Consider the following 10,226-nt stretch of genomic DNA (forward strand, 5'->3'; position numbering starts at 1 on the left):
TCAGGGGACTTTCCCATGGCCAGCCTCTCCTCTGCATACCTGCTGTCCTCCTCTGTGTTCTCCTAGGGGCTGCAGGGGTTCAAGGATGCATCCATTCATTACACACTCAATATATGTAGAGCAATACTATCTGTCAGTCACTGGACTGAGGACCCAGCGATGGGACAGAGCTGCTGTCCTCTACCATCTTGGGGAAGGGGGAGCTGCTGGGCTCCATGCATAGCACATATCTTACTCAATCTCGCAGCACCTGGACCCATTTTATAGATGAGAAAACTGCAGAGCCTGGAATGTCAAGGAAGTAGTTCCCATCTGTCCAACTCCAAAGATACAGCCTTAACACTCCAAAATGATGGTGGCGGGTGATATTTTTTTCTTGTTTGACCTTCATCTAATCTGTAAGACTGGAATAGCAACAGTTGCTATTTCACACGATATTATATATTATGAGCTACAACAATATCATACTTTCAACGAGCCCATTGTAGGTGCTCAATAAATATTAACCACTAGAAACATGCCCTCACTGTCTGGCTGGCTTTGGTACTCCTATGTGTAGTCAGTGAACATTTAAGCACCCAGCAATCACTTGAAATCCACACCAGGTCATCCATCTACCTGTGAACCTTGACAGGTGATACTGTGGATTGAAGATGGCCACAGATTATTTGTCATTCCCTTCAAGGGACCTATCAGTATTTTCTCTCCCCTCTAGTCTAAGCTAACCTGTGACTGCTAATCCATAGAAAGCCATGGAAGGGACATGGTGCCAGTTCTAGTCCTAGGCTTCAAAAATGCTGGCAGTTTCTGCTTTCTCCTTCTGCATCCATCTCTCCCCCACCCCCACCCCCTCTTGAATCCAGTCATCATACTCCAAAACATGTGGAGAAGCCACATTCAGGAACTCTGGTTGACAGTCCCCGCTCAGGACTCAGCCAACATCCACCATCAGCTGCCAGTCACATGCATGAACCATCCAGGATGTTCCAGCCCCATCGAGCCCCCAGACAGCTGCAGCCCCAATGAACATCAATCCCATGAAGCAGAAGAACCTCCCAGATGAGCACAGTCCATTCATAGGATCATAAGATTTGGTAAGGTGATTATTGCTTTAAACTACTAAGTTTTTGCAGCAATGGTTAAACTGCAGCAAATAGTGTACCCACTTACTAGATGTATATGCATTTCTAAGTGTTTATTTACTATTTTTAAAAAGATCAACCACCCTACACTATAGAACAGGGGTTAGGGAATGATATAAAATGGCTGCTGCCTGTTTTTATGCAATATGCAAGGTAAGAATAATTTTTACATTTTTAAATGGCTGTAAAAAATCAGAAGGACACCATTTGATGACTAATGCATGAAAATTATATGCAGTTCAACTTTTGGTCTCCATAAATAAAGTGTGATTGGAACACAGGCAGGCTCATTCATCTGCATATAGTTCGTGGCTGCTCCTCCACAAGGGCAGACTTGTGTGGTTGTGGCAGAGACTGTATGGCTGCAGAGCCTGAAAGATTTACTGTCTGGCCCTTTCCAGCGAGTTACCAACCCCTGCTGTAGAACAAACATTAAATATGTATCATTCTGAACTTAAAATACTGCGTAAAAGGATTTGTATGTGTTTTTGAGCATTTATTTACTTAGTTCACTAAGTTTAAAAAAAAAACACTGTGGTTTTGCTGACTTATTTATTTGTTTGTTTGATATTTAAAAGTTTGAAATTTTAAGAAGTGTAAAAATGGCCAAACGGTGTGCAAACATTTAGCAAATTATGGGAGGAATGTTAAGAAAGCATTAGAGGAAAGAGCAGAATAATACTTTCTGATGATGGGGAGGGAATGTAGATTTTGAAGGAAAATAAGGAACGCGGGCCCAGCTGTATAGGAACGCTCCCGAAGGCCCACACAGTATCCACATGGCCTGCTTCCTTCTGTCCCTGCTCTTCACCATCCCCACTGTCCTTCCCTGGCCAGTGCTGCAGGCCTCACGCCTCTTGCTGGGGGTCACAACAGCTGTCTCCCTTCTTGTCCTCTGCCTGCTGCTCTGTCTCCCCCCTGGGCCCCATGGACCTATGAATTGACCAGCCCCTACCCTGCACAGGTTTCTGCACATACTGTGCTCTCCCCACTCCCTTTGTCCTCCCAGCCTCCGTTTCCTGCCTAGAAGTCTAGGCAGAGCTTGGGCCAGCATTCCCTCATTTCTGTGTGCTCACCCCTCTAAGATCCCACATGCCATGCCATATTGTTCAGACTCACTAGCTTGTCCTTCTGCTCCCTGGGCTGGAAGCACCTTGAGAACAGTGGCTGGGCCCCAAGGGAGGCATCAGAGCCCAGCTGCTGAGAGAAGGATCCCCGAAGCCCTTACTGTTTGGGTATCAGAAACTGAAAGGATGCTGAGTGGGCCAGACAGAGCAGGCCTTGGAGATGCAATGCCTGCTCCCTACGGCACACCTGCTAGGACCTGGAGTGCAGAGCCATCAGGGTTCCCTGACTGGTCATCGTGTTCAGGCCAAGTCTGAGTTGCCCTGATTCTTGCCACCCTTGCCTGGCCTCCAGCAGGGCCTCTTGCTTGGCAGGAGCAGCTGACAGGCAACCTCCTGCTAAGCCGGGCACTGACAACAAAGTTCTATAGAACAAGAGGCCCATTCAGAGTGCAGGGCTGGGAAGGCCCTGCTTTCAGGTGCATGATCTCACTTCGTGGAAACCCAGTGGGTCTGCCAGAGGGCTTCTTAAAGCCTTCGATAACCCAGTGAAGGACACAAATCACCGGGCCAACACCATACTTCATGGACAAACATCTAAATCCAGAAAGGGCTGCAGATGGTTGGGACCACAGATTATGCAGGCAGACAGCAGGGTGTCCACCCTCGACAGCAAGCTCAGGCCCGACTGGGACCCAGACCTCACCAAGTACTCCATGTATCTGATGAGGCAGGGTCATCCCAGCCCCCTAGCTCCCTGCTCTTCAGAGCACAGCAGCCCATTTGCTCTGATCATTCAGGTTTGGCAAAGCTGCCTGGTGATATCAGGTAGACACATACCACCCCAGAGTAGTGGCCCCAACACTCTGGGCCCAGCTGGAGGCTGGCTGGAGCTAAAGGGCTTTTGGGTCTGGGCTTTGTCTCCCAATGGCTACCAGCTCCCTGTGGGGAAGTGACCAGCCAGGGGAAGCAGCTGGTTCCATCTTGAATGCAATCTGCCAGGAATCCTTGGTCTGCAGCTAACAGGAGGCCCTACTTTTCTGTGAGCTCCTGGGGTGTGGCCTGGAAGCCAAAGCTGACCCAGAGGAAATGGAACTTAGATGGCTAAAGAGCACTGCCCTCTGCCCTCCTGGCATGCCTTCTAGGTTCCATTCGTGAAGACAGGGCAGAAGCCTCTGGCCTTGCCAAGTATTCACAGGGCAGGAGTCCAGGATGGGGCACATACACCTCTCACTGTGCCCCACCTTGTGTCCAGGAGTGGCCTCTGTCATCACTCTGTGGATGACCGCCTGGCCTTTCCATCCATTCCCCACAGGGACAGCCATGCCACAATGCCCACAGTGCCCAAGTTCTGAAAGGCAGCTTCCAGTGCCCTCACTACAACCATCTGGGTCTGGCTGGAGGCCCAAGGCCCTGCTGCCTGACCCTCAGGGGCCTGCCTCCCGACCACCCACAGAGCTTGGCTGGCTGCGGCCTCCTGAAACTCCTCCTGCTCTGGCAAGCCCAGCTCCTCAGTGCCCAGCCTTCTCCCTCTGCCCCTGGCAGCAAGGCTTCTCCCTTTTCCAGGCCTCACAGGATCCTGCAAAGCCCATGTCATGTGCTGTTTATGGATGCATCCATTTCTCCTGGACACAGCTGTCCAGAAATGGGGGTTGAGATTGAGCCAGCCCTGCTTTCCAGTGCCCAGCACAGGCCTGGCCAAAGGAGGTGCCCATCAGTGGTTTGCAAACTGACAAGCATTTAGGAAGTCTCTGGTCAGTGGAAGCCAGCCTGACTACACCCTTGGAGCAAAAAGATGGCACGCTTTGAGGGCAGATAGCCCTGGGCATCCTTGGCTATTGGACAAGTGTTTTAGCTTCTCTGAGCCTCAGTTTCCTCATCTGCAGAATGGGGATACTAGCAACATCCTTTTCATTTTAGCCATTCTGGTGGGCACGCACCTTACTGAAGTTTTCATTTGCATTTTCCTTATGAGGAATGAGATTAAGTATCTTTTCGGGTCTTTATTGGCCATTTGGATATGCTTTTTTTTGTCACCTATCTTTTTTGTTGTTGTTGTTATCTTTTCATTATTGATACACAGAATTCTTTTAAAAGCTAGAATATGAGCTCTTTGTCAAGATCTATTGTTGCCAGTTTCACAGGGCCGCAGAGAGGTTTCAAAGACATCAACCACATGACACCCAAGGCACAGGGCCCAGCATGCAGGTGCTCAGAAAGTACCAGCTCCCTCTCGAGCTCCAGGTATCTCTTACCACCTCCTCTCCATCCATAGTTCATCTAAAATCTTCCTTCCTCTTAGGCCTCTACACTGTCCTGGTGTCTACCTTAGGACCCAGGACCAGACCCACTCCCAAGCTGCAGCAGCCCCAACCTTGAGCACTTTTTGGGGACCCACGTCTTCTTGGCCCAGCCCCCAAGGAGTAGACCAGAGCCAGGGACTGGAGCCACACTGTCCCCAGAGCTCTTGGCCTTGGCTTCTGGGGTTTACTTTGCCGCTTCCTGCCTGTGTGTCTGAAGACAAGCTGCTTCTCCTCTCCGGGCCTCAGCCTCCTCATCTGTAAAATGGGCTCTCCTGCCTGCCCAGACCACCTCCCAGAGGGTGGCAGGCCTGAACCTCAAAGCAGAGGTCCAAGTGCTATGGAGACTCTCAAGGGCTACATACCAGGTGTCATGCCCCCCTGCCCCAGCACTCAGTGACAGGGAGCCCGCCCCCTCACTTGTAGGTTTGTGGAGAGGCAGCACCTGTCCAGGAGTGCCTCACTGCAAGGTAGCCTGTTGATGTTCCTTAGACTTTCTTTAACCAAGGCTACTCTGAGCCCAGCAGGATCTGTGGTCCCATTCAAATATCTCCCAATCTGGACAGTGGGTTTTGGTCCTATTCAAAAGTCTCCCAATCTGGACAGTGGTTTCTGGGGTACCCATTTCCCTTTCCCATTTTATTCGGATGTGCTCAAGCTGGCTGAGGCCTGCAGCTTTTACAGCAGATTCCCCTTGGCTGGCTGGCAAAGACTTGACGAAGCTGGGGGGAGAGGCAGGAAAAAGAACCAGTAATTACAGAGCTGAAGTGGGCATTTCTGGGAGGGGCATTACACTGAAAGGGAGGCCCACATGGAAAAAGGGTGGGATGGATCAGAATGGCTGCCTCCAGATCCTGAGCCTTGTGGTCCCCCCCTTGGCCCTTCCTTTTCCCACCATGTCCACTGGGAAGCTTACTGCTCCCACTGGGGGAGCTGGGGTCACATGTCACAGACAGGCTCTCCACATCAGAGGTGTGTGGAGGGTGGTTGGGTTAGGCTACACAGAGGACCCCTGGGGGTGCACGAAGAGAGCGACCTCTTCTCCCAACAAATTTTGAGGAAGGTGTGAATCAGGCTCCAACAGGCGGCCCCTCCAAGGCTGCTTCTCCCTCCCCTGGAGGCCCCGGGGTTCAGGCAGTCTCCACTCTCTCCCCTGGACATCGGATCCAGGACAAGATTTCCTTTCCTCTGAACATTCAGCCCCCACCACCACTTGCCAGCCTTCTGGTGCCTGAGGGACACAGGACTGTGGTAGTGTAAGGCTTGCTTCAGGGACCATCCCCCCCATACACAGGAACCAGCCAGGTCCCACCTGCTCAGAGCAAGGACATTGCTGATATGTGAGAACAACAAAGGGCTCACTGTTGCCGGGTTCTGTGTGTCCCTTTTGTGGCTCACCTCTGACCCTGGCACCATGCCGTTGATGAAGACACCGAGGCACCGAGTATTGCATGGCTTCCCCAGATCCCACAGGAGTCAGAACTTGAACCCAGAACAAATGCAAATCCTGTGCTGGAGTTACCATAACATACCACCTGGAGTCAAGGGCTTCAGCCAAATTACCAGGCATAACGCTTACCTGCAATCCTGACAGGCAGCTAGCTATACCAGCTGTGTCTTAACCTAGTGGTAACAAGGAAAGGCTGAGGAGCTATGCTGCTTGAATTCAAATCCCAGTTCTGCTACTTATTGGCTGTGCAGTCTAGGGTCAGTGTCTTAGCCTCTCTGGCCTCAGTTTCTCCATCTATAAAATGGGCCTAGCAATAGGCTCTACAACTTGTGGGTGTTAGGAGACATATTTGAATGTATAGAAAGCACGGTAAGTACTCTGTCTGCTGTTACCTTTCACAAGAGTTTAAAGAGCTTATTTTGTCATTAAGTCAGAAACTGAGGCAGCTTGTACTCACATTCAGACTTGTCTGCCCCCAAGTTGTCCTTTTAACCTTTGTCCATGGCTACCTAGAAAATGCCCAGCCCAGAAGGCTTTGGGGAAGCCAGAGCCAGGCACAGCTACTCAGCTGTCAGTAGGTGGCGCTGTGGGGCCGCAAAGGGCGGCCCTTGCAGCAAAAGCTTGTGCTCAGACACAGGCGTAGAAGGGTCCCCCAACCCTGGGCCAGACCCTATACCAGGTACCCTGTTTCTCTGATGAGGAATACAAGGGCCCAGAGAAGTTAAGAGACAAGCCCAAAGTCACACAGCTGTAAGAAGCTGGAGCTCCCCCACATCATCTGTCCCCATTGAGATCCCCAGCCCTGCCCCCATGCCACCCACCTCATTGTCACAGCTCACAGGAGGCCACAGTTACTCCCTGGAGCTTGATGGAAACCAGGCATCCTCTTTCCGCCCCCACCATGGCTGGACATTCCAACAAAGCAGCCTGCTTTGAAGTCAGCGCTAAACCCCAGATTAGGGTGGTTCCTGTCTGGCCTGTCCCTCCAGCCTCTTCGCCAGACCCATGCCCATGGCCTCAGCCCCGCCCCTACCCCTGGCCCAGAGAGGTCTGGGGCCCAGAGAGGTAAGGACGTGTTCAGCAAGACGTAGCCGCTCTCCTGGGTACCCTCTCCATGCCAACTGAGGAGCTCCAAGTCCCTGAACAGACCTGAAATCCCACGTTAGAGCCCCCAGCATCACCCAAGAGGCTGCAGGTTAATGTGTTCCCTCACCCCTCCCCGTCCCTTTGACACACATGCCCTAGCAATCCTGACAGGCAGCTAGCTACACCAATAACAGGCCTTAGGCAAGAATGTGACTCTGAGCAGGTTTAGGTCCATGGCTTGAATGGAAAGGGCTGCGGGTGGGGGTGGCAGGGAAGCAGCTGGGAAAGGATATCTTCCTCTGAGCCTAGGCTTCCTCATCTCTTCACAGAGCACTTTGCATCTCTAATAACTGAGAGGGTCCTTCTGGCTCAGCCTGCTGTGGGCTCTGATTCTGGTTGGGCCACAATGAAGCTGTTGGGTGGGAGAGGGACACCCACAGCATGCCAGGCAGTGGGCTGGGTGCTTTATGTACCCCTATCTTCCTGCCCTGAGGGGTGACTCTGGTTCTGAAAGTCAGCCTGTCCCACCTCTGTCACATGGCCATCAGCCCCCAGCTTGCATACATGGGCAGTTTACTCCCTCCTAAGGGGCCTTTCCACACAATGGCTCAGGTTGGCAGGAAGTTCTTCCCCAGAGCAGTTCAAAGGCTGGGTACCTGTCACTCCTAGATACCTGCCTAGCTCTGCCTTCTGGGACACCTGAGGAGCCAGTCCCACTTCCACCTCAGGACAGGGTATCCCCACCCTGCTCACACAGGCCCAGCCTCACCCATCCCCAATCTGGCCTCTCACCCTTGGGCTTGCACCTATTTGTTTTTGTTCCCCAGAAATTGAGGTAGGGGAGAGGGTCCAGTCCTCCTGGGGTGAGGAGGACCATCCCTCCGTGGCCCAAGTCGAGGCCTCTCCATGAATCCCCCTGCTAAATGACCTCAGCTTCTGGTCAGTGAGGCCTGCTGACCCCAAGCAGAGGCTAGGGTCACAGCCCTGATGGCTTCTGCAGGTGCCAAGCAAATTTGGCTGTGTGGTCCCAACTGAAATTTCATCTACTCCACTCTCACGACATAGGCACCAGGTAAGCTGGGATCCCCATAGCACATAGCTGGGAGAGGCTGGGGCAGAGGGACAAGTGGAGTGGGGGTGGGGGGCACCACCTTGAGCAGGCTTTAGGAGAGTGCCAGGATGCCACATCCAGGGTACCAAGCTGGCTCCTGAATCACTCGTGGAGTTTAGCTTTACGATGATCCACTCCAAGCGTATGTGATGCCCAGTAACAGACACTGATGAGGCTGGAAGCCTGCTTGTCTGTCTATCAACAAGCAGCCACATTCCCTTGGTCCTACCCTACTGGGGGATCAGGATAGAGCCTCTTTGATCAAGGAGATTTGGACTCAAGACTGAAAGCTAACACTTTCAGCATAGAGGTTCTGGAACCCGTATTCCAGAGAGTTCTGAAGCATTTGCTTTCAGAGTAGTCTCTCACAACATCTTCTCTAGAATTCAGCTCTTCCCAAACCTGAGTGATTCTCGTGCCACGTTCATGGTTTTTTAATAATGAATATTGATTCAAAATCAGTATTGTTTACATTAATCATTTTCCTTAAATCAACTCATGTACACACATTTATTTTAAAGAGAGCTTTTCTAGAAACCTCACTACCAAAAATGAAAAGCCAGTCTTACGTGCCATAAACAGAGGGTGACCATAAAAATATATTGAATAAAACAAAGTTGGGCTGTTCAATTCTAGCTGGCTGCTGTGGCCGAAGGACAGCTTGCAGCCTGTGGTCTGCTCCCTGCTAGTTAAGAAGGGCAATGGTCTGGCCAGAGACTCACCAGCACCAAAGTGAGCCCCTCTCCTTGATGTGATCAGGAATAGACTTTTCTGGAAGAAAACACCCTTTCTCCATCTTTCACTTGAAGGCCTGTCATCATCCCCTCTTTGCCTGCATTTTTCCTAGCCGTTCTTCAGGTTATTGCCTCCTCCAGGAAGCCTTCTGGGCTGGATTGAGCATCTCTTCTGTAATTCCTGAGTTTCACAGGCCTTTCTGGACTTTGCACTTGTTGCCCTGGGTTATTAAATTGCATCTTTGATCCTGTCCCTCTCAATGAAACAGAAGAGTCCCTACTCCTGGGATAAAACTTTACCATGACATACACAGGTGGCCTACTCCCTCCCCACATGCACCTGGCCCATTGTCCACCTCTCTACCATATTGAGTCCTTGCACCATGATGTTATCATTGGTCATGGTGTCTGCCTTCCCCTGGATGTAGGCTCAGTGGAGCTCCACTTGATGGATAATATCTTTCTGTCCACCATTGGATCCCTAATCCTGGCTTTCATGAAGGAAGAAGCCAACCTGTGAGGTTATTCTATCATTATCATGATTTTCCAAATAGGGAAACTGAGTCACAGCAAGGTTAATGACTTGCCGAGGATCACCCACCTAGGAGCAGCGGAGCCAGATGCAAACCCAGGCCTCTGGCTCCAGAGCCAGCACAGGTCCCTACCACCTCTCAATATCTCCCTTGCAGAATTTTTCTTCCTTTGTCAAGTGAGCCTTGAGGGCTTTACCTGTGAGACAGACAGGAAGAGAGACGCAGACAGACACTTGGGGGTCCCCAGAGGCCCAGACTAAGCCTCAGCCAGACTGAAATCTAGGCCCAGCCCAGGGCTAAGCTTGCAGCAGAAATGGAGTAGAATTTCTCACTAAACAGACTGTGGCTACAGGGGTCCCTTCAGAACCTCACCGCATTTGTTCACCACCCCTGAGGCCTGAAATCCCACCAGGACAGTTCATTGACCTGAGGTTTAGTGACCCCAGCTGAGGACCCCATCGGCAACCCCCAACTGTCAGCCATTTCCTGGCTGTGAAAAAGAAAAGGTGCAGAGTCACACCCAGGGTTGCCACAGAGACATAGAGTGATGATGAAACCACTTCAGGCAGGGTCTCTGCAGCAGCCACTGGTCACGGAGAGGCCCTGCCCTCCCTCAGTCAGCAGAGGCTCCCCAGGCAATTCCCATTCCCGCCCAGCCGGCTCCGAGCCCCTGGGGTCTGTCCTGGAAAGACCTTCAAAGGACTTGGCCATTCTTGAGTGAGTGCCAGAAGGGAATCTGCTCTCAGAGTCAATTTAGCCAGCCACATGGGTGGAAGGAATTCGCTGTTTCTCTTAACAGCTACCCC

The sequence above is a fragment of the Furipterus horrens genome, unplaced genomic scaffold (genome assembly GCF_987537825.1).
Source record: "Furipterus horrens unplaced genomic scaffold, mFurHor1.1.pri manual_scaffold_5, whole genome shotgun sequence".
Lineage (NCBI taxonomy): Eukaryota > Metazoa > Chordata > Mammalia > Chiroptera > Furipteridae > Furipterus > Furipterus horrens.